This window comes from Mastigoproctus giganteus, chromosome 12 (assembly GCF_048544385.1).
Source record: "Mastigoproctus giganteus isolate SK-2022 chromosome 12, ASM4854438v1, whole genome shotgun sequence".
NCBI lineage: Eukaryota > Metazoa > Arthropoda > Arachnida > Uropygi > Thelyphonidae > Mastigoproctus > Mastigoproctus giganteus.
The window spans coordinates 88,565,316-88,584,850 of record NC_143586.1 but is presented as its reverse complement, the minus strand read 5'-3'; the positions used below and the strand labels follow the sequence as shown (position 1 = coordinate 88,584,850).

Sequence of the window (19,535 nt, the reverse complement as noted above, 5' to 3'; positions counted from 1 at the left end):
AAATAATAATAAATTCTGTATTAGGTACATAATGTGTCCTGCCGCTAGCATATTTAACATGTTTTACATTTAAGAGTCATCGGCAGCGTTAAAAACGTTTTAATTTTCAGATATTAATAAAATTCATGGAAAATAATATAACAATGTTTTTATTTTATTAATAATAACTATGGGACTTCGCCTCCTGCTCGCTTTGCTCGCCCACCCCCGCTTTTCTGCGTAAATTGTAGGGGTATATGGAGTAAGTCAAATCTTTTCTATGTAAAAGACACTTGTCGAAACGCACTGGTCGATATCTAATCAGGAAATGACCTATGTAATTATTTACCTGTGCGTTTGTAGTGCGCGACATCCTCAAGGTCAAATAAATATCACGGTAAAATTCCAGAACGGTGTACACCCTTCAACATGGTGGCAAGCAAAACAGTGGGAAAGCATAATTGACAAGTTGTGACTCCCATATTTCGACAAACGGACAGGAACAAAGCAGTGATTGGCAGATGCCACTGCTTTCCCCGCCCACTGCCCTCCTAGGTTGATATGCCCAGAGTGTTTTTCCCTACATTTGCCGCTGTTTTTAATCGGGAAATCGTTTTTCCATTTTAAAACAGCGGGATGGAAGGATAAACACCCTACCTAAGCTAAGCTTTCCTTAGTTAGACACAAAACAATCAGAAAAGGGAAGTGCCTTCACCTGTCAATTATCGCCGTCTTCCTCGCTTTCATCGAAGTACCTGCCGGTGTATACTGTACTGGACTTCAGCCAATATCATTGTGTAATTAGTTACCTGCGTTTACATAGGTCACTCAGGAAAAGGCCTTTTGCTTCGGATTACATAATACATGAGGAATATTGTTGCATCCGAGAGAGCAGGACTAAAATATTTAACTGAAATATTTACAAACTATACAAATATTTAAAATATTTATAAAATGCTAAACTACAGTATTTACAAATATAGAATATTCATTAATATACAAAAATGTTACAATGGAACATAAAATGTTAGACAGTGAATCACGTGCACGAGGTTAGTGAAAGTTATGGAGGCAGTTGTCAATAATTAATTGCATTTGTAGTGATGTAATTGCCTCGCCCTCTTCTCCACTGTCTGAATAAATATCACTAGGAGGAAAAAAAATTTTAAGTATAGATAGATTACATATCGGTTACTGAAAATATTGGTCTGTGATGACTAAAGTAGAATATATCATTTTTACATTGAAGAATTACGACTAAATACACCATCTATAGTTGTCCCATTACATTTATCGAAAGATCTGATGACATGTCCAAGTTGAAGAATGTTTTCATAAAAGTGCAGAACTCTTTTCCAGCCTCAGAGTTTAATTCTAAAGAAAAAAAAAATTACATTTAATCTGAAAACACCAGGCTACTTGAAACCAGATGCGTTTTCGAATTAACGCGTTTCCCAGTTTCAGAAAGTATCTTAAAATCTTAATATTTCTGTTTCTAAATTCCTTAGCTTTCCAACGATATGCTATATGTTCACATTATCCCGTTTATTACGTGAGATCCTTGATCACACGTTCATATTTTTCACTATTCTAGAAAAAACTATCGCAAATTTCAGAGGTTTGAAGGTTTTTCCTCTAGTATAGAGCTAAGATGAAGCTCCGTGCAAAATCTCATTAAATTTGGTCCAGCAGAAGATAAATTAAACTGGAATAAATTTTCGTAACGCTTTTCGCATGACGGTTTTTTGTTACAGATTTTTTGGAATAACTCCAGTAAAAACGTTTTTAACGTCAAAACACCAAATGTTTTGTTATGTTCTTCTGGCCATAGAAATTGTAACTTCATTGTTACAGTTGACACTTTATTATTCTTGTTCTGTTCTTTAACAGCAACAAAATTTATAGGTTTCAAATTTTGCACAAACACATTTTGCAAATACTGGATTAATATGTCCGGCATTTGCTCAATTGTTTAACGGACAAGAAACTGAAATACCCGATATATGACAATTCTAACCGAAGATGATAGGCACTCACAGGTACTGAAGCTTCATAGTCTTAATTTCTTTGGCGCTTTATGCACACCTAACCTAAGGCCCAAATTCCGCAAGAGCCGCTTATGTGTCCAAGCATATTTTTTGGCTTTTGTCTTTAGCTGGATACTGATAACCCACTCAACGTCTTTCAAAAAGAGAGAGAGAAACACGATCGTATTAAAAATGACCCTTGATATAGATTTTCTGGTCCTTCTGATATAGTAATAAGTTGCTTTTTATGTTCTTTCATTTTCTCAAAACAACAAATATTGTAATATTAATATTTATAGTAATATTGTACGTACGTTTTTATGCAGAAAATGACACCGCACAGAATTATTCTGCAACATTAAGTTACACTGAATTTATGAATGTATTAATCACACATTTTATAAACCTTCATTGCTTGCCTGCATATATAGTTTTTTCTTCGTTATCTTCTTGTAGACACGAAACAGTCTCAGTTTAGGAAAGAAAGTTCTAATATAGTTAGAACTAAAAAAAAGAAAGAAAACTACTACCTGAAGTTCCTTGTATTATTCCTCGTAGCGGCTTCTCGTCACCTAGATTAAGTTAATGTCAGTTATCTGATTTAGTTTCTTAATTTTAATATCTACTAAACAGAAGTAGTATTGCAATTAACTTAATTTTGTGGCTGTTTGTTAAAAGATAGTAATGCCGAGAAAATTTGGAGGGTTGTAAAGTACACTTTATTGAAATAGAGAGAGTTTTGTTTATACGTTAATAGTGGCTAATTTGTTTATTAAATTATTTTTAAATAAAACTATCCCCAAATAACATCATTTGGCAGAGATGGCATACATCATTTCAACTTATAAAATAATTCTGTGTATACCCACGTTATTCAACATGGAAATCGGCTTTTAGATAAACATAGTACATAGTTTTTAGGGTCACGCGGCATCGATGGTTTCTCACAAGTCTGCCCCATGAACACATGTTCCACTATAAAACCACATCTAATAGAACCACAGGAACATAAAAAAATCGCATCTAATAATATAAAAAAATCACATGTGAACTGGCTCACTATGATTGACTTCGGGTTAGAGTCCCTTGCAACCCATGCTTTTGTTTTTTTAAACGTAACGTAAAGTTGGCTAAGTCCACTTAGCCAACTTTACGTTAAAAAAGAATAAATTTTGTAGAAAAGTTCCTTTTTAGATAGTAAGAGAAGTATGGAGAACAGTAGATCTACATTTTCCTACTTGGACAAGAACCATCTTTGAACCAATGGAGATAGTTAATTATGAACGTTGTTAAGTGCTACATTAAATCGCTTTCATAGCCGTATTTTACCAATCCTTGTAAGTCCTCATTGTTTTTAGTCAGACCCCACGCTATCCACATGACTTTAAATGGAAGAGATGATTAACAAGATAGTGATCATCATAATTAATAATACTAATAGATGATAGCTAATTTCCATGCTCTCTCTCTCTCTCTCTCTCTCTCTAATCCTTAACTATTTTTTTCATGTTGCAATGATTTCCCCAGTTCCAGATCTCTTGGATTATACAGTATATATCTGAGTAAAGAACACAGTTAATTAAAGTCTGAAATTTGTCAAACAGTTTTTAATTTTTAAATTTACAATCTCAAACACGAAAGGTTTTTGAACCTATATTCTACAGTGCTCCAACACTATGGGTTCTTCAAGGATTGGAAATGGAAGGGAAAGTTCTCAATACTCATCTTGAATTTCTGTTAATTGTAATTTTCAAGAAATACGTGTACATTGCAAAGAGTGAAAGTAGACGAGTTATATGAAAAGTTAGTTCAATGAGTCTGGAATCGATGGTGGCTGATTACAGCACATCCTCTAACTGATTTAGAAGAATTCAAAGAAATTACAGATGTCACTTCGATTTCGCCAGTGATAGACTATCTAGAAGAAAGTGGAGAAATCTGAGGATAAAAGGAGAACGTTCATAAGGGGGATATTTATCAATGATATTGAAGGTATATCAAGCTTAATGTCAAAGTTTGCAGGTGATACAAAGGTTGGGAGTGTTGTTAATAACAGTAATGACAGTATGCTTCTGCAACAGGATCTGGAAAAGTTGGGCAGATGGGCTGAGAATTGGCAACTGAAGTTTAACATTGACAAATGCAAAGTACTGCATATGGGTAGCAGTAACCCCAGAGAAATGTACCAACTGGATGGTGTTACACTCAGGGTGGTAGAAAATGAAAAAGACCTGAGAGTGATTGTGCAGTCAGATATGACGTTTTCTGAGCAGTGCAGACAGGTAGCCGGAATAAGTCATATGGTCTTGTTAACGATATACAGGAGTTTTGCTAGCAGAGATAAGGAGGTGATTATCCCCTTTTATAAGGCAATGGTCAGGCCACACCTTAAGTACTGCGTACAGGTCTGGAAGCCTCATTTTAGGAAGGATGTAGAGTTGCTAGAACGAGTACAGAGAAGGGAAACAAGACTGGTGAGGGGAACAAAGGGGTGCTCTTACAGTTGTTGTGATGGTGGTGGTTTCTGGCGCAAGGTCTACCTAGGCCATATTGCACCTCCCAAATCAATTGATTTTCTATATAAAAAACTGCTTGAGCAGCAGTTTTTTATATAGTTTTTTAGAAACGGGTATGCATTTCTATTTGTTTTAAATAGAAGGGTGCTCTTACGAAGAAAGGCTTAAGTTCTGCAAATTGCTGAGTCTGGGAGACTAGGCGCCTGCGAGGCGATCTGAATGAGGTGTATAAGGCCTTGGATGGATTCAGCAGGCTCAATGCTGATGGGATTCTTCCTCTTGCTCAGATTACAAACCTGGGGGGGCATAAACTGAAACTGAGGAAAGACAGTTGTCGAATAGATGCGCGGAAATTTTCCTTTAGCCAGCGGGTGGTTGATTGCTGGAACAAACTTCCATCTGTCGTTGTGGAAGTTGATAGCTTAAATAAATTTAAGGCAGAACTAGACAAACGTTTGGAACGAATGGATGGGTGAAATGGGAAGAGGTTATTTTATTTTATTTTTTATTTATTATTATTTTTTTTAATTTTTTTTGGATGTTGCTGTATAAGCTTGCTTTTTTTTGCTCCTACCAATCCTAATATTGTAGATACCCAAAATTGCTAAAATAAAGCAATTCCAGGAAAGAATACAAAAAAAAATTCAAATTTGTCTGAAGACCGCAGTGTGATCGCAGTGTACTGTACAATCCAATAGTCCTAAAATATTTGCTGCACTTAGATTATTTCGTTTTATTTGATTATTAAGAAGGTAGTGGGGATAACACTTGAGAATTAATGCTTGAACCAATATACAGATACTGAATGAGCGGTCATCCTTAAGCCTCTAAGTAATAAGCTCAGTGCGTTCATCCTGAATGCCATTACCTTGGCATTTTCTTAAGTCCGCATTCTACAATGGGCGTACAGTACATGTTTAAATAAAGATTTATCGAACCTAAAAAAATACATGTGTGGTAATTAGATTTTTCTAACCATTACTTATTTTTCTTTTCTGTTGTCAACAAGAGACGTTGTCAACTTTATGCAACTTGTAGGGCGCAAGTTCACTTCCCTTGTTTACTTTTCGTGATACAACTCCTTTTAACGTTGATTTTGTTGTTTTTGTTTCCTTTGGTCTGGAGTAACTCAGTTAATGTCAATACAAGATAACGCACTTAGCCCCCATGATAGTATTCTGCGCTCTGTGTTCAGTCATCCAATGATTCTTTGCTAAACACTTCTTTGTCTGCGTATCTGATCGGTGGAGCATACTTTGAGAGGGATGACAAAACTAGAGCAGCAAGAATATCGACCGTTCTTGATAAAGTACATACCATGAATCTTGCTGGTTTACTTGTTTTATTACAAAAAAGTATCTTTGTTGGAACTTTATTTTAAGAGTCATCACGAAAGTGAATATACTATTTGATAATCCACAAAAAGATGTAACTTCGCTTTCACTTTCACCATTACAGAATATTGTCATTTATAAAATAATAAATGCAGATCGGCCCACATTAGCGAAAAGTTCGAAACGATAAAGACTGTTTTGCCACAGCTCCTGCTTTGTGGAGAATTATAGATTGTCATGCCACTTGTCAACGTGTAAAAACTTAAATGTGCAATAAAACAGAAAGCTGTGAAATATTTTTAAAAAATAATTAAATTTAATTATTTCAAATCAAATTGTAACCTTAATACTTGTTTTGTTTCCATTCAGTGAATTTAGCTACTGGTTCACCGTTTAAACCTTGAGGGGGAAAGGGATTCTTTTTTTTCATTAAAAATAAAATTTTCTGTTTAAAAATCGTAAATATACATGACACAAAGCTTCAGTCTAGTTTCCAAAAAGAAGAAGAAGAAAAAAAAAAAGAGCAGTACTAAAGTACCTTTTGGGAAGTAAATATTTCAGTCCTGAAACTAAATAAGCAGTAGTCGTCTACTATCACGCTTCTGTCGGTTTTCAGTTACTGCACAGTAATTCTAGCATTTTTGGTATAGAAATTTAAGATGAATGCAGTGTTTTATATTTCAAAAGGGTACTTGAAAACAGTTTTGGTGTGATGGAAAAATCATGCTTTCAGTGCTTTAGTAAATAATTATACTATATGAAAAAGAAAACTAAATCTAAACTGAAAAAATATATGGTCACAGCAATATTGACAAATACATAGAATTTTCCATTTAGCTCAATGTCCAATTGAAGCCATTAGTGACAAAGGTATCTCCTTTTATTTGCGTTTATCATCTGGGAGTTTCTACCTGCTAATATCTTTACTATATATTCTGTCAACACACATCTTGTTGACAGAATATTCATCTTGTTGAGTGCATTATCATGCATAAGAACCCTGTTAAACTTCCTTGGAATTTTGTAAGTTGCATAGCTAAAATATCTGTTATCGAGCTATAGTAGGAATACCTGCTGCAAGTATGTTAGTCGGATTTGTTGCATAATCATCGGCCAATATGAACAAGGAAGAAAGTAGAAGTAATTTTCCTCAAAGATAAGCTTTTCAGTGATCCATAGCGAAATTATTATACAACGATACCAGAACCAGCATTTCGGTTTCTTTTAATGCGTTTTATATCTCCCCCCCTTTCTGCACTAATTTAGCTTTCCCTTTAAAAAGCAGCTTATTTCTTGATAATCTGTTTCTTACAGTCGTCTACAGGGAAAAATCACGGAAATGAAGTCGCCATTTTTTTTTAAGTTATAAGAACACATGCATAAACGAAATGGTAATCTCTCTCTCTTCTTTTACTGTTGCTAGTTTTCGGGAATATCTATGACTTTGACCATATTGCTCCGTTGTTTATATATCTGTACAAGTGTGTTTTCATGGAACGATTTATACGTTGCGGAGCCGAAAAATCCGAAGTAATTCACGGGAAAAACTCTGCTTGAGATCGGGTAGCCACAGCTCCGATTGAAGAGACATTTAGAAATTCCTACAGTCATCAAACGGGATTCGAAGCAACACCTCTACAAACAGGATCAAGTGACAAAACCACTATACTCTCAGAGGACTCTGCTTACACTAATTATAAATAATTTCTAAATTATTTATAAATATAAAATCCACAAATTTTACTGTTAATCTTATATTCTCGACCACATTCTAGTGAACGCAAACTTCATTCTGGAACGATCCAGATTTTGAAAATGTATTTAGTGAAATTCAAAATAATATGATAATATATTCAGAATTTTTACTGAATAACTAAAATGCTAATTGTTCTTATTCCACTTCTTTTCGTGGGTTGCTGTACATACTTTTCTATTTGATTTTATCAAGGGATTAAAATTAAACCGAAAAAAAAAACTTCTTTGGTAAATTACAGTCAGGATAAATATGACACCCAGATTTCTTCCCCCCCCCCCACAGAACCACTCCTTGAGCTTATGACTTGCATGCATGCAAAGCTGTAGCTAACCGATTTTTCGACCTGTTCAGAGTCTAATATATTCCCATCCCTCGCTTCCACCTTGTAATATGGAACCTGAACACAATGAGAGGGAACAATAAACTTTTGTATCATCTTCAATTTGGCCCTTTGTTTGGATACCATTCATACTGCTTCTTACATCTAGATAACCATGTCCTGTCACTTTTCAAATACTGTAACTACCTCCCTTAGGCAACGCCAGATTTAATTAGTCTGGAACCATGTGCACATATTTTTAGAGGCCCTTAAAATAAGGTTGCGGAGACCCTGAACTAACAGCTAAATTTCTTTTGGGTATCCTGGAGTAATTGTGCCAATGCACCTCGGAATTTTCAGCCTTGCCCTTAGGTATTAATGAAATTAATCACTACAACTTCAGAGAAATTTAATATTATGTTTTTACACAGGGCTGACAAAGTTTCGTAATCCCGAAGCTAACTACAATTTAAATCAACAAATAAATCTTGATAACAGATAATTTTTTCTGATGGCCATATTATCAAAAATAAACGCGAAAAATATTGTATTTCTCTACTACAACTTATTGTACTAGTACTATACAGTACAAGTGTATGCTTTTTATCGAGAGAGAAAGATATCGTATACAATACATATAAAAGTACAGTGATATAGCAAAAATAAAATTAATTATTTCTTCTTCCAAAATGCTGTGTATGATATTTTGGAGGGTGGCGAAAAGCGAGAAGTTTAAAATCTTTCATGGCATTGAGGTGAAATCTCCATCCTGCACAAACAGCTGTTAAACGCTGCTTTGGCGAATGGCCAATTCGAGAACTAAATTTGTCGATTCTCGGGTGGTTTACCCATTTTTCCTAAACTGTGCCGTAAAATGGGTGGTGCCGGATTGGAGGGCGGTTCGAGTGTATAAAGGTCATATATCCAAGAAGGGGCAGAAAGAAAAGAAAAAAAAAATTACAAAATTACAATGTAATTACAAAATTATTCTAGGATCGTTCTACAGGTTTTCAGTTGCCTGTTTCACCATACCACCTTTATAAATTGGAGAGGCATTTTGAATCTCCATTCTATATTGCGTTTCACTCGTATATCAGCTGCTTTAATATAATTGCTTACGACAACAGTTCATTTATTTATGCATCGCCCACATAACAGGATTGCCCATTCATTATTAAATGAGTATTTTCGATTAACACAGTTGTTCTGCATTCAAAAGCAAGCATGGAATGAGGCAGCTCAGTAGGCGGATCACCATTTCAGTTCCGTGAAAGTTCTCTGAAATTCTTTGATGTTTGTGAAAAAGCCGGTTTCCAGTCTTCGCCAACCTTCGCCCTCTGGATAAAACTATTTCTTGCAACTTCGTGATTTAACTTTTCAGTATAGGATTTTTAGTACTGAATGTTTGGTTGACTTTGTAGCTATATGGATACGAACTTGCCCTAGAAGGACAGGAATACTGATGTGACCTGTTATTAATTTCTGCAGGAATTCCATCTTTCTTCTAGTGGTTGAAACTTGAAACTTTGACAAAGCTTGGTATATAAGTTCTTCAATTCTTATACCAAATCGCCAAGTTTAAAAGCACGGTCACAGGTAAATATTTATCTTGGCAGCTATCTGTTTGTGGTTATCAGTAAAGTGTACATGCATGTTATTGAATCTGCCCTGCAGTTGGCCAATATGATTCATTCTTTTCTTTCGGTGTTCATATATGCGAAAAACCCTTTACTATTTTCCTTAGCCCTCTTTTCTGAAGTTTTTTCAAAGTCTGCCTTAGCATATTTTATTCCTTGCATAATATTATTACATATTAATTTATATTTGCTGTAGTGTTTCCTGATAATTTATATTCGTTCCATACAACTTTATTTTCATTTACAAAGCTCATCAGTTCGGTGATCAGTTGAGTTGGTCTGGACTTTAAAGAGTAAAGAGTTATTGCTCTGACTAGTGAGCATAACTCTTTAAAAGGTAAACACGTTCCAGTATTACTTCCTTGAACATTTCTTATTTAACAACCATTTGCGCTGTTATAGCTCAAATAATGTCTAAAGCCATCAATTTCCTTTTCCAAAATAAAACCCTCTTCTCCCTAGTTAACAGTTATTTCTTATAAATAGGTATTCCCTTTATAATAGTTATTTCTTTAGGTATGACCCAAAATAATACATTATGGTCTCTACGTATTAAACGCTCCTTTATGCGAACATTCGAGGTCAAGATGAATAATTCGTAAAAAGTAGATTAAGAATAGTATTTTTCTGTGCGGCATTTCAAACATGTTAAGAAGTGTTCGCCTAATAGAAATATTGACCGAGTGACTGATCTACGCAGTTCTAGTCCACTCGGGATAATTATATAATATCAAAATCCTATTTATATTCGTACCTTCTTAAACTGTAAATTGTCATCATGTTTATCATAGTTATTTAGTTTATAGCACACTCCCGATCTCATTTTTGTCTTTCTGTTTTACCATCACTTAATGGTACGCCAAACCGACTAAGTATTATCTTCATGTTTTCCTTATTATCTTGATAATTTCATCTATCGAATATGTGCTGTTCTTCAATCTGTTGTATGCGCTTCACAATTAAAAAGCATAAAGTCTCCTCCTCCTCTGTCAGAGGTGTCCTTCCTAGAGACATTTTATTGTATATACTAAAAATGAAATAAAGACACACTTTACTAGCGGCGCACCCCCCCCCGTCAAAAGTATATTCGAACTACGTTTATTCACTTCGAATGTAGTAAACGGGATGAATGAGGCAGAGATAGATTTAAAAGTGCAGGCAATATTAGATATATCACAAAAAGCAGAATGAGTCCCTGCAAGGTGTTTTCGCAATTTCAAAGAGGTTTAATGGTTGGATGCCATATCAGTAATTTGTTATTGCGTTAACAAGCTTGAAATTTGCGAAGTCTAACAAATTATAAAAATATGGGAGAACGAAGACGGTGTTGTTGTTGAATATGGCTGCCAGCCGTATTCAGCTCCCTGGCCGCATTAATAACTGTTATACACCGATTTGCTTTAATAATATTGTCTAACAAGACGTTTTCATCTTTGACATCTCCAGTTTTTGTTAACGATTTTCCCTTGTACACTCATGGATGTGACATGCAGTTGTCAACGTAAACTTTTCTCCATACTCTAGTTATTAGGTTGGGTGTGTCTTAAACGCCAACGGCCATGAGATGTCGGTATACTGTGTCTGTAATTGAGTATACGCGTGTATCCTTCAGTCGGTTTGCTGTTTGCTGGACGAAAAACCGCGTTTCCGGGAGAAGCAAAACCATACAAATGTCGCCTGAGACCGACTAACTCAGCCACATTGTGAAAAAAGGCCATAAAAATTCTCACGTTATTGCCAGGATTCCAACTCAGTTCTTTTCCACTCGGTGTGGGAGGACGGTGATTATAAGCACTCTGCTACTCGTGAGGGCCCATACGCTGGCAAATTTCTGCCGACGAGACATCTTCGCGCTGCAAGAAACTGAATAGCACTATATTTCTGTAAGTTGCTGCACATCACTTCCGTGTATACAAGACTACAAATGTATCCTGTTGTTCAGTTATAAGTTATGCACTGTAAAAGTTGGTGCCACGAACGATGTTATGCTTCATCTGCTTCGGACTTATATAATATCCACAAACATGGCAGGAGTCTGGAGATAACTTACACCTTCAAACAGGTATCCATAACAAACTGTGGTCAAATAGCCATATTTTAAGCGCCAGCTGCTTATTCTTATTTATTATTTTTACTATTCAAAAGTCCATAGTCATTTTTTAAAATTGAAACAGCCACGACTCCGCAACAGATATACATGCAATGTATATCTGCATTTGTGTATATTTGGCCTCTCTTCTCTTCTTTCCGGCTACTACAGAGTTAGTTTTTCGAATTTTCCTCTGAATAATAATGGTGATATATATGCCCGTGCTATAACAGAGATATGCTTTCTGTAATTGGATGAATTCTAAAACATTCGTGTGTCTGTTTTAACTGCAAGAGTAATATAGGTATTTTCTGGGTGGTGGGGAAAAGATAAATGACTGGTCATCTCCCATGAATTATTTTAATTCGAACGAGATTCTCTATTTTCTTTATGTATTTTCTGTCAGGGACAGAAACACACGGCGATTTTCTGTTTTACCATGTCGACTTCACAGAAACACGCATATTAAACGTAACTACTTTATTTTTACTGCTGATAGCTTCTCACATTCCGAAGTGTGACGTGTTCGTATTTCCCTAGTTACAACACTACTGACAAATGCAAGAATTACGAAAGAAATGCACTCTTTCAGATGTGTGTGTGTGACTAGCATTTTCTGATAACTCCCTAGGGTTGTCATGTGATTCCTTTATGTAGATAAAATTGACGAGGTAGATAATGATATCGCGGGGTAACGTGCAAAGCTGTTTTGTATTTGTAATACGATGTTGACAGTACTGGGGGCCATAGACCTTATTCGCAATCGAACAAGCTACATGCAGTAGCTAATTCGATACGTATTTAGTATCCGGCTATGTCTGAATTTTTTTAAAAAAAGACTTCTTCAAAAAGACCCAAAACATTGGTTAAGAAATAGCTAAGTGTTGATGAACCGCCAATGACTTTTTCTATATAATGGTATGCTAGAATTTTAATATTTAGATAGTTTTGATTATCGTTGGTTGGGTTTTTTTTTTTTTTTTCCTTTTTGGCGCATCAGCTATTTTAAGTTTGTTTCTGCACATTGCAGAACAAGGATGGGGCATACGGAAAGCTTTCTCCAGATGAACCAGTCAGGGACCTAACAATTCATACAAAACTATGACTATAGGCATTCTATAATTCAGGGTAGGGGCACATATTTAGTATTTTCCTACGGGCACCAAAATATCTAGTTCGGGCGCTATCTGCACAACAGTGTGCGTACAACGAAAGTAGGGCACCCCTCCTTCCCCGTGAGTTATTCCGGATTTTCAATTCGCACAACATACAGATCGGCCCATGAACATGCACTTGTCGTTGAGTTTTTGGGCACATCAGCAACTTAGAACATATTGTGCCATTGTGTATAGTAAGTGTGCAAGTGTATGGTTCACGGCCCAGTTTGTATGCTATACGGGCCGAAAAACTCAGAATAACTCAAGGGGGGAACCTTACTCCCTCTGCGTGAGATCAGATAACGACAGCGTCGATTGAAGACAACTTTAGAAATTCATCGACGCGAATCGGACTCAAACCACTCCAAACGAGTGGCAAACGGCCAAGTGTCGTACCGATTAACTGTTGCAGAGGGCCGTATATAACATCTACATTAACTGTTCATAGTATATACTCAAAGAATATAAAATTGTACGTCAGCTGAAAGACCTAAATGGAAAATGCAAAAATACTATGTAGTGAAATCACTTGGATCATTACAGCAGGCGTGAAGGGATGATTAGTATTGCATGATTTTCAACTGTGTAGTGTTCATCCAGTGAAATCTGTGATAACTTCAATGCTCACTATTACATGAAATCGGGAACAATATTGATCGATGTGAATACAAATACATCCAGTGACTATTGAAATAAGATTATCTTCCACCCATTTCCCGATAGCTAGAAAGAATAAATCGTTCCAACTGTTTGAATAAAGGATGATGTAAACCACTGCTAGTAGTGTTAGTATTGTTTGTGAACATGTACCAAGCATGAGAAAACGCCGTTCAGTTTTAATAAGTTGATCGTTGGGGGTAGGAGGATTGGTGTCATCCCTCACTTTCTTTCTCTTCCCCCTCTATTTTTGAAACAGCATGCCTGGGGTATTTTAGCTAGCTAGAGCAATTGTTTTGCTGGTATGCACTGATTGGCAAAGTGAGAGCAAGCCAACGCCAGCCATGACAAGCAGTGTGATAGAAAACCAAACATAGAAATACCGGGTTGAGAAAGAAAGAACGTTCAATTGCTACGAAAAAGCCAGTAATAATGAAGAATCACACCTTGGGATAAAACACCAAGCAGCTTAGATTGATTTCCTGCAAGAATATGCAAACAAAATATTCTCCCCAGTTATACGAAACTATTCTTCAACAAACATTCTTCTCCAAAATAAATACAACGGCTGACTGCCATGGACCACCTGAACACTGTTGCGATTAAATTACAGCCATCAACATTCTTGTTCTCCACCAGTGTTGGTATCTTTCAGCAGAACAATAAACTTTTTCAGCCGGCCAGACCTGCGTAGAGTTTACAGAACAGTCGAAAGACTGCATCCTTTCCCCTAAGCCTTCCAACTCCTCAGATCTCAACTGCGTTTAGTCGATAATTCTATTATATAAAGCACTGACTAAACTTCACCTTGAGTATCTTAATGCAAGTTTGGAAATTCTATTTCAGGAAGTAGGTCGGATCTGCTGTAAAAAATTTAGCAGAGAGCAACAATTAATTATTGGCATGAAGAAGTCAGTCAAGAAGCACTTTGCTTCTTTGCATCAATTTGCTTTTTTAGTACTAAAACTAATTCCAATCTTTGAGGTGAGATCAAATTGGTTGTATGAGGTGCCAATACACAACCAGCCAACATAGTGCAACTGCACCCTTCTCTCAGGTCAACGTGACCGATCAATATGTCATGCGTTTATATTTTTATTATACATTACAGTAGGAGAGGGGGCACTTTGAACGAAACTGACCAGGGGGGGCGGTCTGTCAAGCCTCCCTTCCCCCACCCCGCCAACCCTCCCCTCTCCGAGCTTGCGGTCTGCCTCCCCCCTCCCTCCCCTACCCCCGAAACACTTTGAACAGAATTACACAGCGGGTGGTCTGGCGACTTCCCCCTCCCTCCCCCACCCCAAAACACTTTGAACAGATTTTGTCAGCGGGTGGTCCGTCGATCCCACCCCGCCACTAGGTGGCGCTGTCAGCGAAACACTTTGAACAGAATTTCACAGCGGGTGGTCTGTCGACCCACCCCCGAAACACTTTGAACCGATTTTGGTTGCGACGGTCGCCGCTAGGTGGCACTGCCATAGAAACACTTAAGCTAGCTGACCAAGGGCAGTATTCCACCCTCCCCACCCCCACACACAGATGTTGAATCTGTGATTGTGATGACGTCATCAATCACGTGAATCCTTCCCATGATAATGTTATTTTTAGGCAATAAATTAATTAGTGTTATTTTGAATTGTTTTTACTTTAAAGTATTCATGAACAAATCAATGGTATTTTTAAAGTATTCATGACCAATATTTTTAACCAATGGTATTTTTTAAAGTATTCATGAACAAATCAATGGTATTATTTGAACATAATTAAAGTATTCATGACCAATATTTTTAACCAATGGTATTTTTTAAAGTATTCATGAAGAAATCAATGGTATTTTGTGATTTGAAAGTGATTTTCAATATAATTTTTAATGAAGACAGATTTTAACGGATGACCTTTTTTGTTTGGAATACTGAACTACAGTTGCTTTCGAATAGATTTGAATAAATTTGTACATGAACATCCTCGTGAATATTGTTGTTTGCCGTATAACGAACAGTGAAACTCATTCATGGCAAGATTTCACTGGTTCTCTTTATTTCGAACACAGTTATAATTTGATTAGTGTTATTACTTGAATGCAATTAATGTGTTTTTTCATAATTATAAAGTTCGAAATTAATTTAAAATGGTTGAAGTTTAAGGGGAAATTTAAAAAGTTAAAATAAATTTACCACAGGTTGTGTGAAAATTACAAGGTAAACATCGTAACTCCCAAGCTGTATAACATTCTTACTATTCTGGTTAAAATTCTAAAATCTTCATTGCAGACTGGATTAAACGGGCTTTTATCGGAATTGTAAAGAGACCGCACAGGTCTTTACTAATAATAAAATCTCAATTCAGATTGCATACTGTTATGAGAACAATCCATTTTTTGTTTTCCCGTATGAAGTTTTCAAGCATAGTTCCAGAAAGTGTTCAGCATTTACAGTATGGAAAAAATTTTGAGCTCCACAAAAATAGACCGGCGATGCTAAGTTTAAGTACTTAGCAATTAAATTTAACTTATTTGCATAGTTTTCCACTCACCTAGTTTTATTAGAGTTCACATTTTGTCTTTCCAGTGAGCGAAACTTTTACACACACACACACATAGCTGAACGAGAATGGTTTCCATTTGAAATTGTATGTTACCCAGAGCCACAATCCAGAGACACGTTGTCTTCCTTTTGCTGCGAATATTTTATCAATTCAGGACGTTTCTTCTCCACTTTGATAACTACACCACAAGAATCTGAATGGAGGGTTGAAAAATTCACAAAACCAACACAAGCAATCCATTTGAAGATACAGAAATTGTAATGACACCAACCCCACGGCTAAAGGCAACTGAAATGCTATAATTATCATGTGAGAGTTTAACCAATCATAAACCAGCTTTGCACGATAACAAGCAAAAAATTAAGTGATATCCACAATATTTTTTCAAAAATGTTTCCAACATTTGTGCGAAACGTAATCTGTATACTGATATGTCCATAAGCCTGGAAAACGTAAAATAGGTAGAACTCTGAGAAAACCCCCCAAAACAGCAGTGTCATAAAATTCCGTTTATGTCATAATCCTTTGGTTTAATTCCAGGAACACAATTCCCAATTAAACAACATTTTTTACATAATTGTAATATGTCTCTGTAGCCAATAGAAAATACTGTAATTGCATGTCTATATGAACGCAATAATATTTATTGTGATCCTGCGATTGTGTTTTTCCCAAAACACAATCGTTAGTATGAACTTATTTTCACTCTCAATAATAGTACTAAGACACAGATAAAATTCGCAAAAGAATAAAAACTTATTTCTCTATCAATAATAATGTTAAGGAACCACAAAGATACAGATAAAAGTTACAAAAGAATATTCTATTTTATTCTTAAAAAAACTAAAGAAAGATACAAAATACTTACAACTAAAGATTCCCTAATCTAAATAAATCAAGCTACTGTAACCACCATCTGTTGTTAAAACATCGTTACTCCGATCGTGCCAGATGATGGGCACGGTGGAAGCACCGGACGTGGAAAAACCGCTCTCGTCAACGGCATAGGGATTCCGAGGACCACCAACATTTACATTGTCTTCTTCATACTCCCTGACAATAATTATGTCCGGTGAATGAACCTCACGATCAACGTATGCCGATCCTATTGACACTCCCGATGCCGACCGTGAGGAGTTGGATGCGGATATATCACCATCGTATGAAAGATGCAAACTTGCAGAGGTTGAAAATTTCATAGACACTTCCCATGAACAGAGGCTATCATCCAGCGATAGAGATGAATTGGTGTAATCGATACAGGACAGCCCCGTACTAATGGGAGTTGAGCTCCGTGTTTTTGGAAAATATGTCGAGGCATTCCAGTCAAAGACCTCATAACGGTTAGCAACGTCCGAAAGGTCTATGTCGTCGCAGGAATCCAAGGGAGTTGAACTCCGTATTTTCGGAAAATATGTCGAGGCGTTCCAGTCAAAGGTCTCACAACAGTCAGCAACTTCCAAAAGGTCTACGTCGTTGCAGGAAACCCACGGGTCACCACACTCTGAACTTTTATCATAACAGACACCTGACCCTGAACACATGCACAAACTGTAGCTACGCAACATTGTAAGGACGGAAAAAACGTGAGAGTAGCATGAAGAAATAAACACAAAACTAGCCCTTTTAAACTCAAACAGGTTCAAATGTTAACCCAATACAATCAGATTGGTAGGGAAAGCTGAAAATTTAACCAATGAGATGCGTTCATGAACGTGAGTACGCGCCCGCGTGTACGTACGTACCGGAATCATCGTATATAATACTGTTGCTAAAAACAACTTATTAGTTAACGTGCTCCTTTTTACATAATTTGTTAACACACATTTTGTTGGATCTGTGAACTGCAAAGATTTAGAACATATTTTTCTGATATAATTTTAAAACTTCATAAATGAACGTTCTGTTATGGTAATAGAAATGAGAAAATACAGATATATCCACCTAAAAATTAACAGATTTTATAATTTTCACAACCTATTTGTAGGTGTCAAATGTATATTTTAGCCGTTAGGGGATAGCACAGCTTGGAACTTCACAAAGTTTACGAAAGATAGCCTTTGTTTGTCCATAAGATCTTCACTGAAAATGGGAAAGTTTGAGAAAATCACATGTCACCTTTAGATATTTTGCATGTCCAACCGGAAAATTTGTCCCGTTATATTCGCTTTCGAGATAGAGAAATTGTCCTTAAACGATTTCGCCCACCTTTCAATGCAACCCTCAGGTTTTTTTATGCATCCCAACTCAAAAAATTACGCAAAACGACTGTAAAACGGTTCGCAACCGACTCGTTGGAATTATTGAAATTATGAAAAATAAATATCGTAAAGCTACATTGACTGGTAGTTTAAAATCAACACTTGTTGACAAGCTGATGGAGGGGAAAAAATAACTTTCAATCTCAGCAACTGCGAATGGATCCAAAACAGTTAAAAGCTGAGATTTTTAATAAATTTTCAGTTATCCATCAACATTTTGTAACCTTTTCAAAACAAACGTGAAAAAATCAACTTAAAATTCTTAATTTTAAGCATTTTCCGTGTACTATAAGATAAATTTGAACCTGAACAGCTCATTCAAATCATAAAAAACATCCCCAAATGGCGTAAAACTCAAACAAATACAGCCAAACCTCGGAAAATCTAACAAAAATTATGTAAAAAATCTTAATAAAATGTTTTTCAACATTTATTTAAGATTGAGACCCCCACCACCCACACAAGAGGATTACGGTGTCCCACCAGATTAAAGGCTCATGATTCAAAAATATATAGAGCGTCATCACCAACTCAAGGGGATTAATAATGATTATACCGTTCCTGGGTTTTTTTCTCAGAATTCCGATAAGCTTACACATTAACATGAAAAAACAACGGAAACTGTGTACAAGTAATTAATGGACCCTTTAAAATTAGTGAAAATGGTCAGAAAGAGAGAAAATAATCGGCTTTTTCCCATGTACCCAAGAGATGTGTTTGTGAGATTTTTAATTAAAAATTTGCTTACACATTACAACATTTTTGTTCTGTCAAAACATGAAATTCATTCATCACAGTAAAAATCAGGGTGGAAACACGCAAAACACTGTCAAGAGACAGAAATATAAGAAAATTAAGTAAAAATATCTTAACAATACAGCTTCAACATTTATTCAACCCTCAGACCCCAGCCACAACTTCACAGGTTCTTAAAAACCCTCCTCAAAACGATTATGGTGTTAAGACACGCCTAAGGTTAAAAAAATATTAACCGTTATCATTGAAATAATCACATTTTAGATCTTTTGTGTTTCCAGGAATTCCATCATCCCACAAAATTTTAGAAATTACACATTTGGAATCAAAGGAACATATTAGAAAAATAATAGGGTTTTTTCAAATAAAAAAGCGTTTTTTTTCTTATTTACAATCAAAAGTTGAAAATTTGCATGTGTGCGACATACAGACAAATAACTTTGCTGGTTTTTACCTAGCAAAACAGTAAAAAGATGATATTTTTAATAATAAAAAAGACTTTT

The 19,535-nt window shown here is 35.9% G+C and overlaps 1 protein-coding gene across 1 annotated transcript in view; it reads left to right on the top strand.

Moving 5' to 3' along the window:
• The window catches only part of LOC150077255 (E3 ubiquitin-protein ligase RNF217-like), a 213,542-nt gene that overhangs the window by 63,258 nt on the left and 130,749 nt on the right, over positions 1 to 19,535 (top strand). The gene's annotated exons all lie outside the window — the stretch shown is intronic.